Genomic DNA, 25,866 nt, shown 5'->3' with positions numbered 1-25,866 from the left:
TGGACTTCCTTTTGGAATTCAGTAAAGAAACTGTCACCACCTTGGGGTGAGGGTAGAGATACCATTCTGATAGAGAGATAAAGGGGACAGGTGTCTCTGAAATTGTCTTTAGGGATCGACTTCTTGTTGGGGACACCTGAACTGAATTTTCTCATCCAGACTGGGGACCTGTGACCTGGAGGGCACACGTGACTCAGCCCAGGGACCTCACACCCCTGGGGTCTCTGGGGCCTGAAGCAGAGGCCCCTTTAGCTTTCTGCAGAGAGCAGGAGGGCAGGTGAAGGAGGGGCGCTGTGGAGGGAGGGACTGGGCTAGGGGAAAGGCAATTAAGCCTGCCTGAGCTGGTTGCCATCAGCCAGAATGACACCTGTTTTGACTTCTTTAAAGGACCTGGAACATCTGGATGAATCAAAATCTTTCTGGTTGTAAGTGACAGAAATCAACACAGAGTGGCTTCAACCTAAATAAAAATTTCCAACTTATGCAACTGAAATGTCAGGTATAGCTGGCTCCAAGGGTCCAAATAATGCCATTCACTCTCTCTCACCCCATATTTTTTTGTCCATTGATCTTGCCCTTTTTTTTTTGGCGGGGGGTCTCCACACGGTGGAGTAAGGAGCTTATGCCCTGTCTCTGCCAAGGGGTCAGACCTAGTTTCTTTTTCTCCACTGGCATTACTCTCAAGCCAGTCCATGAGTCATTGACATGGTGGAGGATGTAATACCCTGGGACACCACCCTAAACCATGGACTGAGCACGGGGGAGGTGGTCTTGGGAGGGGAAGTGGAAACTGTTACCAGAACAGGAGGAGTAGACGATGAGCAGTGAAGACAGACATCCCTTTCAAAACCCCTCATGATGTGAGAAGGGTAGGAGAAGCTGTCCTAGGCTCAGGAACCTCTCTAAACCCTGTCCAACCCCTTCTCCTGCCCTGACCTTCCCCTTTTGTCTGTGCCATTGGGCTTTTCTCCTTGACCTCTTCTCCCTCTCTAACCCTGGGCCTGGTGACACTATTTTGGATCACTTCACGTGGCCTGTAAGTCTGTTCCCTCCAGATGGAACCTCCAACATCTGCCCTCAGAATAAACTGGCACGCCTTAGCCTGGTGACCCCTGACACAGGGAAGAGGGCCAAGCACAGTACCACAGGGACAGTGTCCTAATTTGGAGAACTTACCCTTTGGAGACTGCAGTCTCACCTCTTATGGCCCTGTCAAGATTCAGAGCATTAAACATTTTTTTTCCCCTTTAAGTTATTTTCTTCATTTGTCAGGTCCCTGTTGTGTGGCGTTCATTGTCGGGTGGTGTTGGTTTGTTATTTTCACTCTGCTCTGTGCCCTGATACTTCCTCAAGGTGCGGCACGTTCTAAAATAATGATCTCCCCATGGCCAGGAGAGCCTGACCCCTCTGCAGTGGTTTGAGCAGCTCTACTCTGGGGGAAGGGCCAGGGATTTTGCTTGGAGTTCAGCATTGGAGGGGCTGGTGTGAGCTCTTAGGGACAGTCAGGAATGTCCAGGAGGGACAAAGGCCTGAGCTGAAAAGCAGAGGAATGTAAGGCATAGATAGAGGTGGCTGGATTTCAGAGGCACTGGCCTGAATGGTAGCACCAGGTGAGCTAGAGGTCAAAGGGGATCAGACCCCAAGGAAACCACCTGTTTCTGATGTCTAAACTTTCTATATGCCCCAGAATGGCAGTGGCTGATTTGCCATGGAGGGTCTGGGCAGTGGAGGGGTGGGACAGGATCAAGGTCCCAGATCATGAATGGCCACCGGCAAGTCTTACCTTGGCTAGTAGCCAGGGGGAAGGGGAATCTTCCTTCATTCCAAAGTGGCTCAGCTTCTGCACTGTTGCCACTGTTCTACCAGATCCAGGTCTTATTGAAAGAGGGTTCCTGGCCCTAAGGGGTTTTATGTCCTTGTGTCCTAATGAGGCATAGCTGAGGCTACTAGAGAAGGGCCTCTCTTCAGGGTGGACCATGTACCCTGGAGGCAAGACCTTGGGGCTCTTTGAAATCCCTGTCCATTCTTTCTCCCCTCTTCTAGTTACCACTAGGCCTCTTTCCTTTGACTGATCCTGGCCACAGCAATTCATTCTGTTCAGATTTACATTGTATCTTATGTAATCCGTTACAACCCCCAAGTTGAAGATGATACCTCTTATTATGGTTTAAAATGCTATAATGTTGGGATGAAGATGGGATGAGCTCTGGAGTGAGAAGGACATGGATACTAGCCCCAGCTCCATCCCTCACAAGCTCAGTGACCTGGTGTGAGTTACTGAGCTTCTATACCTTAGCTTCTTCCCTGGCAAATTTCTAAGACAGAGCTGTCTTTCTTTTGGGGCGAGAGTGAGGCATAAATAAAGTAAAAGTTTATTTCTTTAACAAGTACATCTTGCACGCCTAGTACGTGCCAGGTACTTTTCCAGGCACTTTGAAGCACTGCACCCGACAGTTCTAGTGGATGTAATACCTGTAATGACACCTAAAGGTCTTTGACACAGTGGCAATCCTGGAGGAAAGATAAAGGGGCACCTCATTCAGACCACATAGTGGCATGGTGTTCGGAAAGTTCTACTGCTGTGTATGCTGTTGGGAAACCTGATACATAGCTCCCCAGAGTCTGGATTGAACGAGCTTTACCAGGATGTAGGGGCAGAGTCCACAGTCCTGCCCTCACTCCAGGCCTTCAAGGTCCATTTAAAAAAAAAAAAATTTAATGACATGAGCAGGAAGGAAAATCTCACATTCATACTAAAAAGTCCAACTAGATTCAACAGGAATTAAATTTTTATTTATAATGGAAAAACCTCAACCTCCTGTTCTGTCCAATGCACAAACATATACATATATACATACCCACGCCCAGGCGGTACCAGCCCCCCTTCCCACCAAGGTGTTCCTGAGCCGAGTGGCCTGCCCGTAAGCTGAGGTGAACTAGCTCATAAATTTAAGAGGATCCACTTTACATCAGGCATAGGTAGAAGCTTCATTTTTAAAGATGTGGCCCACTCTTACCCCTCCAACCCTAACAGGAATTTGGGACTTGGGTCTCAGTTCTTTTTTCAGCCTGGCACAGAGCCAGGCTAACACAGGTGCCCCACTGATCTTGGGGTGGGAGTCCCCTGTCACAAGATATTCAACCTTAGTCACAAAAGGATACAGCTCCATTACATTATTTATAAGATTTATATAACACAGCCAGAAGGAGCTCCACTCCCTCAGGAAAGCTGCCTGGGGACAGCGCTTGAGCCCCTTCACCACACAGGCATCACCTAACTATGCAGCTAGTTCCTGGTCACCAGCAATCATACCTAGTCACCTCAATGAACCAAGCTTGGAGGAATTTAAAAGGCAATTTAGCTTAAATTAAAAAATGAATTTTTGTTAAAATTTTAAGTTTAAATATTTTTTTAAATTTAGGCATAGGAATTCATACTCCTCCCAAAGAGGAGAGGCAGACAATGGGCAGCGAGGCCAGCAGGTGGAGGTGGCGGCTGAGGGCAGTTGGAGGCATCCTGCCCTCTCCAGGAGCTTCTGTCACTCCCAGCTCTGCCAGCCTGACAGTCTTGAGCTACCAAGTTTTTCGGGGCCAAACTGGCAGAGGGCTGAAGATAAGACTTGACTCGCACTTGGCAGGGCGAAAGGGGGCAGCCCAAGCAACAACCACTGGGGTCTCCCAGGCGAAAAGACCAGAGGAAGAGAACCAAGTAAAACTGCTGCCATGCCCATCCTCTTTAGGAGAATCATGTGTTAAAATATTTTAACAAAGTAAAAATTCATTTTTGTATTTACGCTTTTAAATTCCTCCCATCTTGGTTCATTGAAGTGGTAAGTATGAATGCCGGTGATCAGGAATTAGCTGCACAGTTGGGTGATCTCTGTGTAAAGAAAGGGCTCAAGTGCTGTCCCAGACAGCTTTCTTGAGGGACTGGAGTCCCTTTTGCCCATGTTATATAAATATAGTTCTTATTTTATAAATAATGTGAAATGGAGATGGAGACAGAAGCTACTTCTTACGGGTGTGCTGCCTTCAGGCCTGCAGTCTTGGTCGAGCACCTGGGGTCTTGGGTCCCACCATCAATGGAAAATGAAGGGGCTGCTGATCCAAAAGACCTCCCCGCTTGTGACTGAAAATTATTCATTTTATCCAATCCCACCAAATGCAACAGAAATTCAAGTTGTGTGCATTGCACGCTCTGGCAAGGATGGCTCTTGGGGGAAAAGGTGGGAAGGGAGGCCACCTGACTAAGGGACATACTAAATGAGTCCGGGAAGTGAGCCGACACTATGTATAGATGTTCCTTTAGTTCTTCAGCTGCATCCCGCAGCCTGGCTGGGCACAAATAACCGGGAGGTCACGAGCCACTTGTAGATTCAAGCAGGAACTAACTTGGAACCTAGGAATATGCCACCCAGGCGAACTCTCCAGGAACTCCAGGAGAGCTCAACCATCACCATTCCTAATGGCTCCCTGGCGCCACCTCTCAACCACTCCCCCTGGCAAAACGCCAGGCACCATCCCGACTGGGCTGTGGCTCTCAACACCAGTGCAACTGTTCAAGTACAGGTTATCAGGCTTCGGCCCTGCCACTGCCTGCTTCCTCCCTGAGGCGCCTGCTTCCTCCAGAAGGGAAAGAGCCCCTGGGCTGCTACCACCATCCTGGTGGCTGAAGCTAGAGATCTAGGGTAGTTTTGTTTTATGGAACTTGAAGAGTCAGAGGCTCTTCCTAGTAGGTGCTGAGGTCCAGATTTGGGCAAGGACAAGGGAATGGGGAGGGGGACAGGGGAATGGGGTGGGGACAGGGGAATAGGGACAGGGGAAAGGGATGGGGACAGGGGAATGGAGACTGGGACAGGGGAATGGAGAGTAGGACAGGGGAATGGAGACTGGGACAGGGGAATGGAGACTGGGACAGGGGAATGGAGAGTAGGACAGGGGAATGGAGACTGGGACACGGGAATGGAGACTGGGACAGGGGAATGGAGACTGGGACAGGGGAATGGAGGTGGGGACAGGGGAATGGAAACTGGGACAGGGGAATGGAGGTGGGGACAGGGGATTGGAGACAGGGATAGGGGATTGGAGACAGGGACAGGGGAATGAAGATGGGGACGGGGACAGAATCTATTTCTTACAGGTTGTGCTGCCTTCGGGCCTGCCGTCTTGGTCGAGCACCTGGGGTCTTGGGTCCCGCACCAATGGAAAATGAAGGGGATGCTGATCCAAAGGACCCGACTCCAACAAAGCCTTGGGTGCGTATGGAGGACACCCCAATGGAAAGGCTGTTGCCCGCTGTGCCCACTCCAGCGGTTAGGGTGCTCCGCCCAAAGGTAGGTGTGGAGATGCTTCCGTGCACAGGTTTGCTCTCAGATGTGCTGGCTACATTAAAGGCAAATGGTGTTCCCTGGCTGGGAATCCCCAGGGCATTCTGACTTAAGACCCCCACAAAGGGGGTGGTGGTGCCTGTGGAACCACTCTGTCCAGGTCCAAAATTGAATGCCCCAGAGGTGGAGTTGGTGTCTGGGGCAGCCACACTGAGCCCAACACTTGGGGCTACAGGTCCCCCCAACATGAAAGGGGACGAAGTTGAGCTGCCAAACACTGAGCTGCTGGTCCCACTGCTAGTGGTGTGGGTGGTAGCTCTGAAGCCAGAGGTGGTGGCTACACCAAAGGCTTTCTTTGTGCTGGCAGGGACGCTGAAGGCTGAGGCTGTGGTTTTCAAGCCAAAACCTGTCTGCGCTGAGCTGCCAAAGGCCGGCTGGGCCGGCTGGGCCAGCGCTGCCGCCAGCGCTGACATTGGCCTTAGCACTGGTGCTACAGATGGGGCAGGGGCCCCAGAGTTCCCAAAAGGAAAAGGGCTGCCAACGCTTGGGGTTAGGGCTGGCTTGGTGGACCTCTGCTGCTGCCCATTGGCAGCCCCAAATTTGGGCTGGGGGATGACTACTGGGTGTGCTGCGACCCTGTGCTTGGCACTTAAGCGAAAGGGAATCTTGAATGCAGGAGTGGTGGTGTTACTGAAAGTCAGGGTAGGCTGGCAGGTGGCGGCCAGGGCTGAGGTTGTGAGGGAGCCCCGGACGCCACGGAAGCCAGCAGTGCTGCTGCTGCTGCTGCTGCTGCTGCTGCTGCTGGTTGCCATCTGAACAGCACCAGGCAGAGACTGGCCAAAGGTGGTCGCTGCTGTGGATGTCTGCATGATGGGGGCCCTGCCAAACTGGAATTCAGAGCCCATGGCCCTGGCAGAGCTGGTGACAGAAGCAGGGGGCACCCCAAAGGGGAAGAGCTGAGAGGCGGAAGTCATGCTGCTAGTTGTGCTGCTCCCAGTACTGGCCACACTGTTGACCCCAAAGCCAAAAGCAGATTTGGAACTAGAGTCTTTGGACACACTGGTGGTGGTGGTGGTGGTGGAAGCCACGACAGAGGTGGCAGTGGCCAGGCCAGCAAACAGAGGGGCCGCTGGGGCTGCAGCAGCCGTCACAGCAGTTGTTGGCTTAAAGGAAAAGGGAGCAGGCAAGGGCACAGCCACAGGTGGCCCTAGGTCACCAAAGATGGGCTTAGAAGTTGAGGTGGCAGTGCTGGTCATTGTGGGGAGGTTGGACAGACTAGATGGCAAGGGGCCTTCACTCTCACTTTTAGGTGCCATTGCAAAAATAGGCTTGAAGGTGGGAGAAGCAGAAGACATGGCTAGGGCACCTGGGGAGGAAGGGTCAGAGGTCTGGCTGTCTGACATGCCACCAAACATCACTCCTTGCATGGGGGAGGGGGTAGATGTGTCAGCCTGAAGGGCTGGAGGTGACTTGGTGTCAGCGACTGGTGCTGTGGGGGAAGCAGGGACCAGTCCCAAAAAGGTGGCTGTGGGTTTTGAGTCTGAAGGGGTTTCTGGCAGGGGCCCTGATGGTAAAGAGCCAAGAGAGTCCAGAAGACTGGGTGTCTTCAGAGGTGAAGCTTCTGGGAGGGATGGTCCTGGGACACTCTGCGTCTTCTTCAGGCTAGTGCCTAGGGCTGGCCAGGAGGCTGCTGAGGAAGTGGTACTCGCAGCAGGCAGGGTGAAAGAAGGCTGAGTGTCGGGTGGCTTCTCACTGACCAACTTCGGAGGAACATCAGTCTTGTCCTCTAAGACCTTGTTCAGCCACTGGAGCGAGGCTTTCTTCTCCAGGTCAAAGTCCTCAGCCGTGATGGGATAACCGAGCTGAGGTGGTGAAGGCAAGGTCAGTTTGTTCCGCCGCCTGGGCACCAGCGGAATCTTCCGTTTCCGCTGTCTGGAGCTGCCAGGTGTAGACGGGGAAGCCCCCGAGTTCTGCTGCTTCTGAGTGGGAGTGTCTACAGCCTTCTGGCCCTGGGACTCCTTGTTGGCCACCTGAGGAGTGGAAGAAGGCTGAGGTGGCTTCTCTTCTCTTGCTTTCTTGGCTGGCCTCTCTGGGGAGGAAGCTGGGCTAGAGAAGGGAGATGAAACGGAGCCACTCCTCTTCCACAGCTGCTGGCGAGAGATGCCTCGGGTAGAACTATAGGAACTGGTGATGGCATTGCGGCCGCAGGTGCTTGTCAGGGAGCCAACCCGCGAGGTACAAGATCGCTTACTCGGATGTTCTCCTGAGCTCTGGGAAGGGAGAACTCTTTTCAGAGACCCAGGGTTAGGCACAGAAGAAGTGGAGACTCCATTGGCCACCAGGGGCACAGATGGAGACTGTCCACTCCTACTGCTATCCTGGCGTCTCTTCTTATTCTCCTGACCATCAGCAAGTAATTGGTCGTCTTCCTCCGCGACCCTTTTCTTCCCCTCTCTGAGATCGTTCTCCTTGGCACAGGAGTCTGGGACATTACCAGATGGTGAGGGCAGGGTTGAGTTGATTAACTGCCCTGGTATTCGACGACGAGTTAACCTGCTGTCCGGAGGGGCAATCCTCACAGTCCCTGGGCTGCACACCATCTTTGAGTTCCGAACCGAAAGTACAGCCTTCTTCGGACAACCATTCCAGCACACCGTGGGCAGTACCCCTAGCATGGAATACTGGGCCTGCTGAATTGGATAGCGTCTTGGAGGAACTATCACAAAGGGATTGGCCAAAGTCCCACAATCCCCATGCATAGACCTCTTGGGGGGTTGGTGGAAAGGGGTCGGGAGAGAGGGGTAACCGCGCTGCGGGACCCGCTGGGTCGCAGGTGTAGGTGGCGAGGAGCGGGTGGGCAGGCGGCGGCGGACAGGCCGCTCCCTCGGGTCCCTGCCCTCCTGCGCGGTGGCAGGCTGCGGAGGGCCGGGCTTACCCAGGTAGCTGCCCATGAGGAGCAGTTCAGCGGGTTCGAGTCCTTTGACCAGAGTCCGAGGCTCTAGGAGCTTTCCGTTTGCTGCCGCGTTGGCTAGAGGGGAGAGGAGCAGTGTTCCTTGCCTCCGCTGGCTGCGAACGAATGACGACAAGAGCACGGCGCGCGGGCCACGGAGCTCGCGGCTCGGTCGCCACCAGACCGTGGTAGCCCCAACGGCCAACCACGCTACCAACGGTCCTGCACGCGCCAGGTACAGCACGAGGCCCAGCAGCAGCGCGAAGCCCAGCAGCGCGAGGCCCAGCAGCGCCGCCCGCGCTGGCCCGCCGCAGCCCCGGGCCAAGCCCTGGGTGCGAGCTATGGGGGGCCGCTGCCGCTCGCCTTCCCCAGTCACAGCCGCCAGAGACATAAGCACCTCCGCGTCGCAGGGAAGATTTCTTCGCGGCCTTCCTACCCCAGGCCAGAAGGTGTGTGGTCCATCAGCTCAGAGTTGGAGAGGCTATCGGGGCGGTGGACTGGGCAGAATTTGGCTCGATGCTCTGGTTGCACGCTCACACAGTGTGCAGAGTCACACAAGCGTACGCGGGTATACGCATACACACAATCTGGCCATCACTTCCCCAGCATGCTCCTTTGTAGACATAGTATTGATCATGACCTCACAGTCAACCAAGCATCACCCACTCAGGTGCTCTCCAAGTGATGTCCAAGGGAGGGCTTTGCCGGATTCAGAGCAGCCCACCGAGGGGTGATTAAAGATTCCTTTTGGATCCAGAGCAGTGAAGCCTGGCCTGAAGCTGCCTCCTCCTTGGAGCCTTCACAGGTGGAAGGTAATGCCCCTGTTCCAGCCTCCTGCCTCTCTGTCTGAATTGTCCCACCTCTAAGACCCTTGTTCTGGAGGTAGAGTCTCTGGAACTCCTCATTTCCAATCAGGAGGGAGTAAGATGCTAAGGGTGAAGGAGAAAAGGAGGTCTCCAGATATCAGTGGTGGGGTATTCTACAGAGGAGCACTATCCTCCTGGAATGCTTTTCTCCTTTTCAAGTGCCTCCTTAGAGGCCAAAGGTGACTCTCAGACCCAGGAACCCAGGGTTCTTCCATAGAGGTTAGGCCTCTCTTGCCAGCAGCCCTGGCTTGTCTCCACCAGGGCCAGAAATTCAATTTGGAAGGATTTTTCGTGGCCTGAGCTCCCTTGTCTCTTTGGCTACTGCTGAAGTGAGCCCCTCCCCTTCCTGTCTCTTTTCAGATTTCTTGGATGAAATTGATTCTCTTTGAGCCACTCACCCTGGTGCTGCTCAGAGCAATAGCCCCAGCAAACATTTTCTTCAACAAACTGTCTCCCTTATCTGATGAACAGTGTACATTAAATTCTCATGTCTGGGGCGTGTGTGTGTGTGTGAAAAACATGTGGTTAGTGCAAAGGAGTGGAGGGAGTGGCAGCAACTCTCTTAACAGAGGTGAATATGGGCCTCCAAAGACAGCAGCTCTGTCCCTCAGGGCTGGCCAAGCAGGCCACAACAATAGGTTCTCCTTTGGCTTCTGGCTGACCCTTCCTCTTGGAAATAGATGGGCACAGGGAGAGGCAGTTTCCACAGTCAGAAGGGCCAGGAATAGAGGTAAACCTCAGGTTTAAAACAAACTCCTCTCAACTCCTCCACCTCTTTGTTCATTCCTCAGATATTACAAATGCTCATGTCTTGACCTCCTATCTGTCCCTCGGCTATATACATCTTTCCTGAACCTGCAGGGCCCCACATGGAGTTTGCTGCATTTGGACCTTTTTCCTCCTCCACCCTCCAGTCCCCCAGCCTCCCAGGGTTCCCAGAACCTGCCACATTCTTTGCTCACCTGTGCCTTTATTAACTCCATTTTCCCTCTTCCCTGTCCTTCCTGCATATCTGACTCCTCTTCTTCATTCAAGGCCAAGTTGTGCTTTCCCCATGAACTCTGTGGACCACCCTCTCCATCAGGATCTCTACTATTAATTTGCTCTGAGTGTGCCACCTTGAGTTGTCAGGCTGGGGGAAATGGACTTGGTGTATCACTACTAACTGTGTGACACAGAGGCAGGGTTTTTCCCCCCTCTATTTTCCAATAAAATTTTATTTATATAAAGAAAAACACACAAAACAGAAGGTTGGGGATGTGGCTCAAGTGTAGTGCGCCTGCCTGGCATGTGCGAGGCACTGGGTTTGATCCTCAACACCACATGAAAATAAAAAATAAAGATATTGTGTCCACCTAAAACTAAAAAATAAATATTAAAAAAACAGATGGTCAACTGGATTTGACCTAATGATTGTTAGAACCATTAAAAAAATTTCTTAGATTCAGCTTTCACACCTGGAAAATGGAACCTGCCTAATTGAATTATCCAAAGGAATCCAGGACATATCATAAGATTCTAGTATAGTGATTGGTACATAGTAAGGTCTCAATTCGTAGAGGTTCCTCTTCCCTCATGGATGTGTGCCGTTTCTCCAATAGGATTGCAAAGTTGGAGGGCAATGATTGGATCCCGTTTCATCTCTGGGTCCCCAGCACCCATGCTAAACTTCCTGTAGGGTAAATGTTCAATAAACACTTGCTATCTTTGATCTAGCTCCTGTTTATCTCCCTAGGATTTTCTCTTTGCTTTCTCCTTTCTTCACACCTACCATCCTGAACCATTTGCTGTCCTTCTAAAGTAGGTTTTTCAGTTTTTGACCTTGACACTATTGAAGTTTTAGTTTGGCTAATTGTTTGGGGTTGGGGCTCTCCTATGTATTGTAGGGTGTCTAGCAGGATTCCTGGTCTCTATCTACTCGATGCTGGTAGTACCTGTCTCCCTTTACCTCTCAGCTGTGACAACCAAAAGTTTTTTAGACATTGCTTATTCTCTTCTGAAGTACACGGATCACCCCTGGTTGAGAACCACTGCTCTGGTGCTTTGTTTTCTTTCATGATTCTTTTGCTTTTATGGATGTAGTTTATTTGCTTAACACTGACTTTGCCTGTTCCCCTTTGCTAACTCCTAAACACCTGTTGAAAGCCAGGCCAGATGTCACCTCCATGGAGAAGGCTTCTCTGACTTATCTCCATAGAGATCCTCCTTACAAATCCCATATCCTTCTGTGCTTCTTAATTTACCTTCTTTCTCATATCCTATTGCAATTGCCTATTTTGGGTCACTGTCTTGTCCATTTCAGTTTGATCTCTTCAAAGACAGAACTTATTTCTTTACCTCTTTATCTTCAGCACAGAATACAGGGCCTAGAACGCAGCAGGTGGTCAAAACATGTTGGGGGAATGAATAGGAGAAAAAAATGGAGAGTTAGATAGAATGATAAATGGGTGGGTGGATGAATGGATGGATGGTAAATTTGTAGGTTGGTGGATGGAGAAGTAGTTGCATGGAAAGATGGATAAAAGGTAGATGAATGGAGTTTATGAATAAATTAGTAAGTAGAGAAATAAATAGGCGAATGGCTCGATGAATGGATGGGAGGGAAGATAGATAAGTGGGTGAATGGAGAAATGACTGAGTAGATAAATAAATGGTGGGTGGGGAGATGGGTGAATATCTGAATGAATTAACTCCCTCAAAGGATGAAAGGAATTTATGAATGGGTAGATGAATTATGGAGTGAAGATGAATAAGAGAATGTAGATGAGTCAGTGAAGAAAAGGGCACATCTTGCTACACTTGTCGTCTCACTTGGACATCTTGGAGGGAGAAACTGAGTCAGTAGTGGGACACCCTCAGGGTATGCAATTGCCCACATAGGCAATCTTTCTACAGGAAACTTGTTTTACTTCCTGTCTTTGAAAATCTCTTACATTGGATTAAAACAAGCGCTCTCTCTCTCTCTATCTCTCTATCTATCTCTATATCTCTATCTCTTCCGTTGTATGGATGGAACTGAGCCATGGACATCCAGATTAGGGCCATGGATGTGAAATCCAACTTTCTATCTCCCAGTCTGCCTCTCCGTGGAAAAGCATGCCCTGTTCTTTGAAACCAGGGCTCTGGAGAGTAGGTCTGGCAAAGTATTTTAGATAGCACAGTAGACAAGGGCCTTGAATAGTCACTAAGATCACAGAGTCAGAGAGCTTGGGCATGATTCCCAGCTCCACCAATGTCTAGCTGTGTGTTTCTAGGAGGCTCAGTTTTCTCATCTATAAAAAAAAAAGGAGCAATACTGATTCTTATGGGATTGATTCAAGGTGAAATCACATGATCCAAATAAAATGCAAAGGACAATGTCTATGTGTAACAGGCTTTCAATAATTGTTCATTTTTTGATTTATTAATATCCTTAGCATCTTGGTTGTAATCATGTTCATCACCATCTTCTTGAATTAAGGATCTGGGGTGCCATGTGGAATGTAAACTTAAGGGTCACATAGGTCATGTAGTCCTGCCTTTCCCATAATGCAGATCTCAAGGCTTAGAAGGTAAGATGACCCTCTCTCCAAGACCACAAGCTAGGGCCTTGAGACCTGCAGGATCCTATGCACTTGTCCATCCTGCCTTTCTGAGAGCCAGAGCTTGTGGTATCCTGGCAAGGAGAAACTAATCCTCGAGTGAGTGCTTCAGTTGGAGTTAAGGGAACAGGGCTGAGGTCTTTTCTTCCATGGTCTTCTGTGAAAGGTGAGGGTTCATCTTGCTTTTTTTATGGAATGTGCCCCTAAGTCCCTCAGAACTCAGTTGTTCTTTATTCCTGAGCTGAATGAGGTAGAAAAGTGAGCAGAGGCTCAGGTGACGTACGGAACCTGTCAGAGCCTCAGTTTGTCTATCTGTAGAATGGCGGCAGTGATGATCCCTAGAATTGCCTGGAGAATCAAAGTCTCTCCCACAATGCCTGGTGCATGGAAGTGACTCAGCAAATGTAGTTCCCTTTGCTTTTTGAGAGGCCCAGGCCTCGTAGCCACAGGTATCAGGATAAGTACAGTCTCTTTCTGAACTCAGGTCTCAAGGCTGATCACCAAGAGGAGGAAGGGCGATGAATGGAATCTGAAAGGTCAACAACAACACTGCCCAGAGCTGTAATCAGGGAGCCAGAGGCAGATCCTGGTATCAGAGCTGCTGGCACAGCTAAGCTGGGGACCTCGAGCTATGGTGTTAATCTTCCAGAATCAGAAATGCAGGGTTTAGATGCTGATGCCAGGCGCAAGGCTCCCAGGAGCCAGGCAGAGAGGAAGCCCCCTAAATGAGAATCAGAGTGCAAAGCAGGGGCACCTGGGAGCAAGGGTCAAGCAGAAGAGCTGCTTCAGTTGGCACAAAGAGTGGTTCAGATGAGCTGCTGGGGAGCTGCCACCTTTGCCTCTGTTTACAGACAGCAGACTGGGGACCTGTGACCTGGAGGGCACACGTGACTCAGCCCAGGGACCTCACACCCCTGGGGTCTCTGGGGCCTGAAGCAGAGGCCCCTTTAGCTTTCTGCAGAGAGCAGGAGGGCAGGTGAAGGAGGGGCGCTGTGGAGGGAGGGACTGGGCTAGGGGAAAGGCAATTAAGCCTGCCTGAGCTGGTTGCCATCAGCCAGAATGACACCTGTTTTGACTTCTTTAAAGGACCTGGAACATCTGGATGAATCAAAAGCTTTCTGGTTGTAAGTGACAGAAATCAACACAGAGTGGCTTCAACCTAAATAAAAATTTCCAACTTATGCAACTGAAATGTCAGGTATAGCTGGCTCCAAGGGTCCAAATAATGCCATTCACTCTCTCTCACCCCATATTTTTTAGTCCATTGATCTTGCCCTTTTTTTAGGTGGGGGGGGGTCTCCACAATGTGGAGTAAGGAGCTTATGCCCTGTCTCTGCCAAGGGGTCAGACCCTAGTTCCTTTTTCTCCACTGGCATTACTCTCAAGCCAGTCCATGAGTCATTGACATGGTGGAGGATGTAATACCCTGGGACACCACCCTAAACCATGGACTGAGCACGGGGGAGGTGGTCTTGGGAGGGAAAGTGGAAACTGTTACCAGAACAGGAGGAGTAGACGATGAGCAGTGAAGACAGACATCCCTTTCAAAACCCCTCATGATATGAGAAGGGTAGGAGAAGCTGTCCTAGGCTCAGGAACCTCTCTAAACCCTGTCCAACCCCTTCTCCTGCCCTGACCTTCCCCTTTTGTCTGTGCCATTGGGCTTTTCTCCTTGACCTCTTCTCCCTCTCTAACCCTGGGCCTGGTGACCCTATTTTGGATCACTTCACGTGGCCTGTAAGTCTGTTCCCTCCAGATGGAACCTCCAACATCTGCCCTCTGAATAAACTGGCACGCCTTAGCCTGGTGACCCCTGACACAGGGAAGAGGGCCAAGCACAGTACCACAGGGACAGTGTCCTAATTTGGAGAACTTAACCTTTGGAGACTTCAGTCACCTCTTGTGGCCCTGTCAAGATTCAGAGCATTAAACATTTTTTTTCCCCTTTAAGTTATTTTCTTCATTTGTCAGGTCCCTGTTGTGTGGCATTCGTTGTCGGGTGGTGTTGGTTTGTTATTTTCACTCTGCTCTGTGCCCTGACACTTCCTCAAGGTGCGGGCACATTCTAAAATAATGATCTCCCCATGGCCAGGAGAGCCTGACCCCTCTGCAGTGGTTTGAGCAGCTCTGCTCTGGGGGAAGGGCCAGGGATTTTGCTTGGAGTTCAGCATTGGAGGGGCTGGCGTGAGCTCTTAGGGACAGTCAGGAATGTCCAGGAGGGACAAAGGCCTGAGCTGAAAAGCAGAGGAATGTAAGGCATAGATAGAGGTGGCTGGATTTCAGAGGCACTGGCCTGAATGGTAGCACCAGGTGAGCTAGAGGTCAAAGGGGATCAGACCCCAAGGAAACCACCTGTTTCTGATGTCTAAACTTTCTATATGCCCCAGAATGGCAGTGGCTGATTTGCCATGGAGGGTCTGGGCAGTGGAGGGGTGGGACAGGATCAAGGTCCTAGATCATGAATGGCCACCGGCAAGTCTTACCTTGGCTAGTAGCCAGGGGGAAGGGGAATCTTCCTTCATTCCAAAGTGGCTCAGCTTCTGCACTGTTGCCACTGTTCTACCAGATCCAGGTCTTATTGAAAGAGGGTTCCTGGCCCTAAGGGGTTTTATGTCCTTGTGTCCTAATGAGGCATAGCTGAGGCTACTAGAGAAGGGCCTCTCTTCAGGGTGGACCATGTACCCTGGAGGCAAGACCTTGGGGCTCTTTGAAATCCCTGTCCATTCTTTCTCCCCTCTTCTAGTTACCACTAGGCCTCTTTCCTTTGACTGATCCTGGCCACAGCAATTCATTCTGTTCAGATTTACATTGTATCTTATGTAATCCGTTACAACCCCCAAGTTGAAGATGATACCTCTTATTATGGTTTAAAATGCTATAATGTTGGGATGAAGATGGGATGAGCTCTGGAGTGAGAAGGACATGGATACTAGCCCCAGCTCCATCCCTCACAAGCTCAGTGACCTGGTGTGAGTTACTGAGCTTCTATACCTTAGCTTCTTCCCTGGCAAATTTCTAAGACAGAGCTGTCTTTCTTTTGGGGCGAGAGTGAGGCATAAATAAAGTAAAAGTTTATTTCTTTAACAAGTACATCTTGCACGCCTAGTACGTGCCAGGTACTTTTCCAGGCACTTTGAAGCACTGCACCCGACAGTTCTAGTGGATGTAATACCTGTAATGACACCTAAAGGTCTTTGACACAGTGGCAATCCTGGAGGAAAGATAAAGGGGCACCTCATTCAGACCACATAGTGGCATGGTGTTCGGAAAGTTCTACTGCTGTGTATGCTGTTGGGAAACCTGATACATAGCTCCCCAGAGTCTGGATTGAACGAGCTTTACCAGGATGTAGGGGCAGAGTCCACAGTCCTGCCCTCACTCCAGGCCTTCAAGGTCCATTTAAAAAAAAAAAAAATTTAATGACATGAGCAGGAAGGAAAATCTCACATTCATACTAAAAAGTCCAACTAGATTCAACAGGAATTAAATTTTTATTTATAATGGAAAAACCTCAACCTCCTGTTCTGTCCAATGCACAAACATATACATATATACATACCCACGCCCAGGCGGTACCAGCCCCCCTTCCCACCAAGGTGTTCCTGAGCCGAGTGGCCTGCCCGTAAGCTGAGGTGAACTAGCTCATAAATTTAAGAGGATCCACTTTACATCAGGCATAGGTAGAAGCTTCATTTTTAAACATGTGGCCCACTCTTACCCCTCCAACCCTAACAGGAATTTGGGACTTGGGTCTCAGTTCTTTTTTCAGCCTGGCACAGAGCCAGGCTAACACAGGTGCCCCACTGATCTTGGGGTGGGAGTCCCCTGTCACAAGATATTCAACCTTAGTCACAAAAGGATACAGCTCCATTACATTATTTATAAGATTTATATAACACAGCCAGAAGGAGCTCCACTCCCTCAGGAAAGCTGCCTGGGGACAGCGCTTGAGCCCCTTCACCACACAGGCATCACCTAACTATGCAGCTAGTTCCTGGTCACCAGCAATCATACCTAGTCACCTCAATGAACCAAGCTTGGAGGAATTTAAAAGGCAATTTAGCTTAAATTAAAAAATGAATTTTTGTTAAAATTTTAAGTTTAAATATTTTTTTAAATTTAGGCATAGGAATTCATACTCCTCCCAAAGAGGAGAGGCAGACAATGGGCAGCGAGGCCAGCAGGTGGAGGTGGCGGCTGAGGGCAGTTGGAGGCATCCTGCCCTCTCCAGGAGCTTCTGTCACTCCCAGCTCTGCCAGCCTGACAGTCTTGAGCTACCAAGTTTTTCGGGGCCAAACTGGCAGAGGGCTGAAGATAAGACTTGACTCGCACTTGGCAGGGCGAAAGGGGGCAGCCCAAGCAACACCCACTTGGGTCTCCCAGGCAAAAAGACCAGAGGAAGAGAACCAAGTAAAACTGCTGCCATGCCCATCCTCTTTAGGAGAATCATGTGTTAAAATATTTTAACAAAGTAAAAATTCATTTTTGTATTTAAGCTTTTAAATTCCTCCCATCTTGGTTCATTGAAGTGGTAAGTATGAATGCCGGTGATCAGGAATTAGCTGCACAGTTGGGTGATCTCTGTGTAAAGAAAGGGCTCAAGTGCTGTCCCAGACAGCTTTCTTGAGGGACTGGAGTCCCTTTTGCCCATGTTATTATATAAATATAATTCTTATTTTATAAATAATGTGAAATGGAGATGGGGACAGAAGCTACTTCTTACGGGTGTGCTGCCTTCAGGCCTGCAGTCTTGGTCGAGCACCTGGGGTCTTGGGTCCCACCATCAATGGAAAATGAAGGGGCTGCTGATCCAAAAGACCTCCCCGCTTGTGACTGAAAATTATTCATTTTATCCAATCCCACCAAATGCAACAGAAATTCAAGTTGTGTGCATTGCACGCTCTGGCAAGGATGGCTCTTGGGGGAAAAGGTGGGAAGGGAGGCCACCTGACTAAGGGACATACTAAATGAGTCAGGGAAGTGAGCCAACACTATGTACAGATGTTCCTTTAGTTCTTCAGCTGCATCCCGCAGCCTGGCTGGGCACAAATAACCGGGAGGTCACGAGCCACTTGTAGATTCAAGCAGGAACTAACTTGGAACCTAGGAATATGCCACCCAGGCAAACTCTCCAGGAACTCCAGGAGAGCTCAACCATCACCATTCCTAATGGCTCCCTGGCGCCACCTCTCAACCACTCCCCCTGGCAAAACGCCAGGCACCATCCCGACTGGGCTGTGGCTCTCAACACCAGTGCAACTGTTCAAGTACAGGTTATCAGGCTTCGGCCCTGCCACTGCCTGCTTCCTCCCTGAGGCGCCTGCTTCCTCCAGAAGGGAAAGAGCCCCTGGGCTGCTACCACCACCCTGGTGGCTGAAGCTAGAGATCTAGGGTAGTTTTGTTTTATGGAACTTGAAGAGTCAGAGGCTCTTCCTAGTAGGTGCTGAGGTCCAGATTTGGGCAAGGACAAGGGAATGGGGAGGGGGACAGGGGAATGGGGTGGGGACAGGGGAATAGGGACAGGGGAAAGGGATGGGGACAGGGGAATGGAGACTGGGACAGGGGAATGGAGAGTAGGACAGGGGAATGGAGACTGGGACAGGGGAATGGAGACTGGGACAGGGGAATGGAGAGTAGGACAGGGGAATGGAGACTGGGACACGGGAATGGAGACTGGGACAGGGGAATGGAGACTGGGACAGGGGAATGGAGGTGGGGACAGGGGAATGGAAACTGGGACAGGGGAATGGAGGTGGGGACAGGGGATTGGAGACAGGGATAGGGGATTGGAGACAGGGACAGGGGAATGAAGATGGGGACGGGGACAGAATCTATTTCTTACAGGTTGTGCTGCCTTCGGGCCTGCCGTCTTGGTCGAGCACCTGGGGTCTTGGGTCCCGCACCAATGGAAAATGAAGGGGATGCTGATCCAAAGGACCCGACTCCAACAAAGCCTTGGGTGCGTATGGAGGACACCCCAATGGAAAGGCTGTTGCCCGCTGTGCCCACTCCAGCGGTTAGGGTGCTCCGCCCAAAGGTAGGTGTGGAGATGCTTCCGTGCACAGGTTTGCTCTCAGATGTGCTGGCTACATTAAAGGCAAATGGTGTTCCCTGGCTGGGAATCCCCAGGGCATTCTGACTTAAGACCCCCACAAAGGGGGTGGTGGTGCCTGTGGAACCACTCTGTCCAGGTCCAAAATTGAATGCCCCAGAGGTGGAGTTGGTGTCTGGGGCAGCCACACTGAGCCCAACACTTGGGGCTACAGGTCCCCCCAACATGAAAGGGGACGAAGTTGAGCTGCCAAACACTGAGCTGCTGGTCCCACTGCTAGTGGTGTGGGTGGTAGCTCTGAAGCCAGAGGTGGTGGCTACACCAAAGGCTTTCTTTGTGCTGGCAGGGACGCTGAAGGCTGAGGCTGTGGTTTTCAAGCCAAAACCTGTCTGCGCTGAGCTGCCAAAGGCCGGCTGGGCCGGCTGGGCCAGCGCTGCCGCCAGCGCTGACATTGGCCTTAGCACTGGTGCTACAGATGGGGCAGGGGCCCCAGAGTTCCCAAAAGGAAAAGGGCTGCCAACGCTTGGGGTTAGGGCTGGCTTGGTGGACCTCTGCTGCTGCCCATTGGCAGCCCCAAATTTGGGCTGGGGGATGACTACTGGGTGTGCTGCGACCCTGTGCTTGGCACTTAAGCGAAAGGGAATCTTGAATGCAGGAGTGGTGGTGTTACTGAAAGTCAGGGTAGGCTGGCAGGTGGCGGCCAGGGCTGAGGTTGTGAGGGAGCCCCGGACGCCACGGAAGCCAGCAGTGCTGCTGCTGCTGCTGCTGCTGCTGCTGCTGCTGGTTGCCATCTGAACAGCACCAGGCAGAGACTGGCCAAAGGTGGTCGCTGCTGTGGATGTCTGCATGATGGGGGCCCTGCCAAACTGGAATTCAGAGCCCATGGCCCTGGCAGAGCTGGTGACAGAAGCAGGGGGCACCCCAAAGGGGAAGAGCTGAGAGGCGGAAGTCATGCTGCTAGTTGTGCTGCTCCCAGTACTGGCCACACTGTTGACCCCAAAGCCAAAAGCAGATTTGGAACTAGAGTCTTTGGACACACTGGTGGTGGTGGTGGTGGTGGAAGCCACGACAGAGGTGGCAGTGGCCAGGCCAGCAAACAGAGGGGCCGCTGGGGCTGCAGCAGCCGTCACAGCAGTTGTTGGCTTAAAGGAAAAGGGAGCAGGCAAGGGCACAGCCACAGGTGGCCCTAGGTCACCAAAGATGGGCTTAGAAGTTGAGGTGGCAGTGCTGGTCATTGTGGGGAGGTTGGACAGACTAGATGGCAAGGGGCCTTCACTCTCACTTTTAGGTGCCATTGCAAAAATAGGCTTGAAGGTGGGAGAAGCAGAAGACATGGCTAGGGCACCTGGGGAGGAAGGGTCAGAGGTCTGGCTGTCTGACATGCCACCAAACATCACTCCTTGCATGGGGGAGGGGGTAGATGTGTCAGCCTGAAGGGCTGGAGGTGACTTGGTGTCAGCGACTGGTGCTGTGGGGGAAGCAGGGACCAGTCCCAAAAAGGTGGCTGTGGGTTTTGAGTCTGAAGGGGTTTCTGGCAGGGGCCCTGATGGTAAAGAGCCAAGAGAGTCCAGAAGACTGGGTGTCTTCAGAGGTGAAGCTTCTGGGAGGGATGGTCCTGGGACACTCTGCGTCTTCTTCAGGCTAGTGCCTAGGGCTGGCCAGGAGGCTGCTGAGGAAGTGGTACTCGCAGCAGGCAGGGTGAAAGAAGGCTGAGTGTCGGGTGGCTTCTCACTGACCAACTTCGGAGGAACATCAGTCTTGTCCTCTAAGACCTTGTTCAGCCACTGGAGCGAGGCTTTCTTCTCCAGGTCAAAGTCCTCAGCCGTGATGGGATAACCGAGCTGAGGTGGTGAAGGCAAGGTCAGTTTGTTCCGCCGCCTGGGCACCAGCGGAATCTTCCGTTTCCGCTGTCTGGAGCTGCCAGGTGTAGACGGGGAAGCCCCCGAGTTCTGCTGCTTCTGAGTGGGAGTGTCTACAGCCTTCTGGCCCTGGGACTCCTTGTTGGCCACCTGAGGAGTGGAAGAAGGCTGAGGTGGCTTCTCTTCTCTTGCTTTCTTGGCTGGCCTCTCTGGGGAGGAAGCTGGGCTAGAGAAGGGAGATGAAACGGAGCCACTCCTCTTCCACAGCTGCTGGCGAGAGATGCCTCGGGTAGAACTATAGGAACTGGTGATGGCATTGCGGCCGCAGGTGCTTGTCAGGGAGCCAACCCGCGAGGTACAAGATCGCTTACTCGGATGTTCTCCTGAGCTCTGGGAAGGGAGAACTCTTTTCAGAGACCCAGGGTTAGGCACAGAAGAAGTGGAGACTCCATTGGCCACCAGGGGCACAGATGGAGACTGTCCACTCCTACTGCTATCCTGGCGTCTCTTCTTATTCTCCTGACCATCAGCAAGTAATTGGTCGTCTTCCTCCGCGACCCTTTTCTTCCCCTCTCTGAGATCGTTCTCCTTGGCACAGGAGTCTGGGACATTACCAGATGGTGAGGGCAGGGTTGAGTTGATTAACTGCCCTGGTATTCGACGACGAGTTAACCTGCTGTCCGGAGGGGCAATCCTCACAGTCCCTGGGCTGCACACCATCTTTGAGTTCCGAACCGAAAGTACAGCCTTCTTGGGACAACCATTCCAGCACACCGTGGGCAGTACCCCTAGCATGGAATACTGGGCCTGCTGAATTGGATAGCGTCTTGGAGGAACTATCACAAAGGGATTGGCCAAAGTCCCACAATCCCCATGCATAGACCTCTTGGGGGGTTGGTGGAAAGGGGTCGGGAGAGAGGGGTAACCGCGCTGCGGGACCCGCTGGGTCGCAGGTGTAGGTGGCGAGGAGCGGGTGGGCAGGCGGCGGCGGACAGGCCGCTCCCTCGGGTCCCTGCCCTCCTGCGCGGTGGCAGGCTGCGGAGGGCCGGGCTTACCCAGGTAGCTGCCCATGAGGAGCAGTTCAGCGGGTTCGAGTCCTTTGACCAGAGTCCGAGGCTCTAGGAGCTTTCCGTTTGCTGCCGCGTTGGCTAGAGGGGAGAGGAGCAGTGTTCCTTGCCTCCGCTGGCTGCGAACGAATGACGACAAGAGCACGGCGCGCGGGCCACGGAGCTCGCGGCTCGGTCGCCACCAGACCGTGGTAGCCCCAACGGCCAACCACGCTACCAACGGTCCTGCACGCGCCAGGTACAGCACGAGGCCCAGCAGCAGCGCGAAGCCCAGCAGCGCGAGGCCCAGCAGCGCCGCCCGCGCTGGCCCGCCGCAGCCCCGGGCCAAGCCCTGGGTGCGAGCTATGGGGGGCCGCTGCCGCTCGCCTTCCCCAGTCACAGCCGCCAGAGACATAAGCACCTCCGCGTCGCAGGGAAGATTTCTTCGCGGCCTTCCTACCCCAGGCCAGAAGGTGTGTGGTCCATCAGCTCAGAGTTGGAGAGGCTATCGGGGCGGTGGACTGGGCAGAATTTGGCTCGATGCTCTGGTTGCACGCTCACACAGTGTGCAGAGTCACACAAGCGTACGCGGGTATACGCATACACACAATCTGGCCATCACTTCCCCAGCATGCTCCTTTGTAGACATAGTATTGATCATGACCTCACAGTCAACCAAGCATCACCCACTCAGGTGCTCTCCAAGTGATGTCCAAGGGAGGGCTTTGCCGGATTCAGAGCAGCCCACCGAGGGGTGATTAAAGATTCCTTTTGGATCCAGAGCAGTGAAGCCTGGCCTGAAGCTGCCTCCTCCTTGGAGCCTTCACAGGTGGAAGGTAATGCCCCTGTTCCAGCCTCCTGCCTCTCTGTCTGAATTGTCCCACCTCTAAGACCCTTGTTCTGGAGGTAGAGTCTCTGGAACTCCTCATTTCCAATCAGGAGGGAGTAAGATGCTAAGGGTGAAGGAGAAAAGGAGGTCTCCAGATATCAGTGGTGGGGTATTCTACAGAGGAGCACTATCCTCCTGGAATGCTTTTCTCCTTTTCAAGTGCCTCCTTAGAGGCCAAAGGTGACTCTCAGACCCAGGAACCCAGGGTTCTTCCATAGAGGTTAGGCCTCTCTTGCCAGCAGCCCTGGCTTGTCTCCACCAGGGCCAGAAATTCAATTTGGAAGGATTTTTCGTGGCCTGAGCTCCCTTGTCTCTTTGGCTACTGCTGAAGTGAGCCCCTCCCCTTCCTGTCTCTTTTCAGATTTCTTGGATGAAATTGATTCTCTTTGAGCCACTCACCCTGGTGCTGCTCAGAGCAATAGCCCCAGCAAACATTTTCTTCAACAAACTGTCTCCCTTATCTGATGAACAGTGTACATTAAATTCTCATGTCTGGGGCGTGTGTGTGTGTGTGAAAAACATGTGGTTAGTGCAAAGGAGTGGAGGGAGTGGCAGCAACTCTCTTAACAGAGGTGAATATGGGCCTCCAAAGACAGCAGCTCTGTCCCTCAGGGCTGGCCAAGCAGGCCACAACAATAGGTTCTCCTTTGGCTTCTGGCTGACCCTTCCTCTTGGAAATAGATGGGCACAGGGAGAGGCAGTTTCCACAGTCAGAAGGGCCAGGAATAGAGGTAAACCTCAAGTTTAAAACAAACTCCTCTCAACTCCTCCACCTCTCTCTTCATTCCTCAGATATTACAAATGCTCATGTCTTGACCTCCTATCTGTCCCTCGGCTATATACACATCTTTCCTGAACCTGCAAGGCCCCACATGGAGTTTGCTGCATTTGGACCTTTTTCCTCCTCCACCCTCCAGTCCCCCAGCCTCCCAGGGTTCCCAGAACCTGCCACATTCTTTGCTCACCTGTGCCTTTATTAACTCTATTTTCCCTCTTCCCTGTCCTTCCTGCATATCTGACTCCTCTTCTTCATTCAAGGCCAAGTTGTGCTTTCCCCATGAACTCTGTGGACCACCCTCTCCATCAGGATCTCTACTATTAATTTGCTCTGAGTGTGCCACCTTGAGTTGTCAGGCTGGGGGAAATGGACTTGGTGTATCACTACTAACTGTGTGACACAGAGGCAGGGTTTTTCCCCCCTCTATTTTCCAATAAAATTTTATTTATATAAAGAAAAACACACAAAACAGAAGGTTGGGGATGTGGCTCAAGTGTAGTGCGCCTGCCTGGCATGTGCGAGGCACTGGGTTTGATCCTCAACACCATATGAAAATAAAAAATAAAGATATTGTGTCCACCTTAAACTAAAAAATAAATATTAAAAAACAGATGGTCAACTAGATTTGACCTAATGATTGTTAGAACCATTAAAAAAATTTCTTAGATTCAGCTTTCACACTTGGAAAATGGAACCTGCCTAATTGAATTATCCAAAGGAATCCAGGACATATCATATAAGATTCTAGTATAGTGATTGGTACATAGTAAGGTCTCAATTCGTAGAGGTTCCTCTTCCCTCATGGATGTGTGCCGTTTCTCCAATAGAATTGCAATGTTGGAGGGCAATGATTGGATCCCGTTTTATCTCTGGGTCCCCAGCACCCATGCTAAAACTTCCTGCAGGATAAATGTTCAATAAACACTTGCTATCTTTGATCTAGCTCCTGTTTATCTCCCTAGGATTTTCTCTTTGCTTTCTCCTTTCTTCACACCTACCATCCTGAACCATTTGCTGTCCTTCTAAAGTAGGTTTTTCAGTTTTTGACCTTGACACTATTAAGTTTTAGTTTGGCTAATTGTTTGGGGTTGGGGCTCTCCTATGTATTGTAGGGTGTCTAGCAGGATTCCTGGCCTCTACCTACTTGATGCTGGTAGTACCTGTCTCCCTTTACCTCTCAGCTGTGACAACCAAAAGTTTATTAGACATTGCTTATTCTCTTCTGAAGTACACGGATCACCCCTGGTTGAGAACCACTGCTCTGGTGCTTTGTTTTCTTTCATGATTCTTTTGCTTTTATGGATGCAGTTTATTTGCTTAACACTGACTTTGCCTGTTCCCCTTTGCTAACTCCTAAACACCTGTTGAAAGCCAGGCCAGATTTCACCTCCTTGGAGAAGGCTTCTCTGACTTATCTCCATAGAGATCCTCCTTACAAATCCCATATCCTTCTGTGCTTCTTAATTTACCTTCTTTCTTATATCCTATTGCAATTGCCTATTTTGGGGTCACTGTCTTGTCCATTTAAGTTTGATCTCTTCAAAGACAGAACTTATTTCTTTACCTCTTTATCTTCAGCACAGAATACAGGGCCTAGAACGCAGCAGGTGGTCAAAACATGTTGGGGGAATGAATAGGAGAAAAAAATGGAGAGTTAGATAGAATGATAAATGGGTGGGTGGATGAATGGATGGATGGTAAATTTGTAGGTTGGTGGATGGAGAAGTAGTTGCATGGAAAGATGGATAAAAGGTAGATGAATGGAGTTTATGAATAAATTAGTAAGTAGAGAAATAAATAGGCGAATGGCTCGATGAATGGATGGGAGGGAAGATAGATAAGTGGGTGAATGGAGAAATGACTGAGTAGATAAATAAATGGTGGGTGGGGAGATGGGTGAATATCTGAATGAATTAACTCCCTCAAAGGATGAAAGGAATTTATGAATGGGTAGATGAATTATGGAGTGAAGATGAATAAGAGAATGTAGATGAGTCAGTGAAGAAAAGGGCACATCTTGCTACACTTGTCGTCTCACTTGGACATCTTGGAGGGAGAAACTAAGTCAGTAGTGGGACACCCTCAGGGTATGGAATTGCCCACATAGGCAATCTTTCTAAGGAAACTTGTTTTACTTCCTGTCTTTGAAAATCTCTTACATTGGATTAAAACAAGCTCTATCTATCTATCTATCTATCTATCTATCTCTATATCTCTATCTCTTCCGTTGTATGGATGGAACTGAGCCATGGACATCCAGATTAGGGCCATGGATGTGAAATCCAACTTTCTATCTCCCAGTCTGCCTCTCCTTGGAAAAGCATGCCCTGTTCTTTGAAACCAGGGCTCAGGAGAGTAGGTCTGGCAAAGTATTTTAGATAGCACAGTAGACAAGGGCCTTGAATAGTCACTAAGATCACAGAGTCAGAGAGCTTGGGCATGATTCCCAGCTCCACCAATGTCTAGCTGTGTGTTTCTAGGAGGCTCAGTTTTCTCATCTATAAAAAAAAAGGAGCAA

General features: G+C 50.9%; 2 pseudogenes; both read right to left on the bottom strand.

Moving 5' to 3' along the window:
• Positions 1-4,032: 4,032 nt before the first annotated feature.
• Positions 4,033-8,668, bottom strand: LOC143394823 (nuclear envelope pore membrane protein POM 121 pseudogene; annotated as a pseudogene).
• Positions 8,669-17,460: 8,792 nt separating this feature from the next.
• On the bottom strand, positions 17,461-22,096 carry LOC143394822 (nuclear envelope pore membrane protein POM 121 pseudogene; annotated as a pseudogene).
• Positions 22,097-25,866: the final 3,770 nt, after the last annotated feature.

Source organism: Callospermophilus lateralis, chromosome 3, assembly GCF_048772815.1.
Source record: "Callospermophilus lateralis isolate mCalLat2 chromosome 3, mCalLat2.hap1, whole genome shotgun sequence".
NCBI classification, from domain to species: domain Eukaryota; kingdom Metazoa; phylum Chordata; class Mammalia; order Rodentia; family Sciuridae; genus Callospermophilus; species Callospermophilus lateralis.
This window is presented reverse-complemented; position numbering and strand designations above follow the sequence as displayed.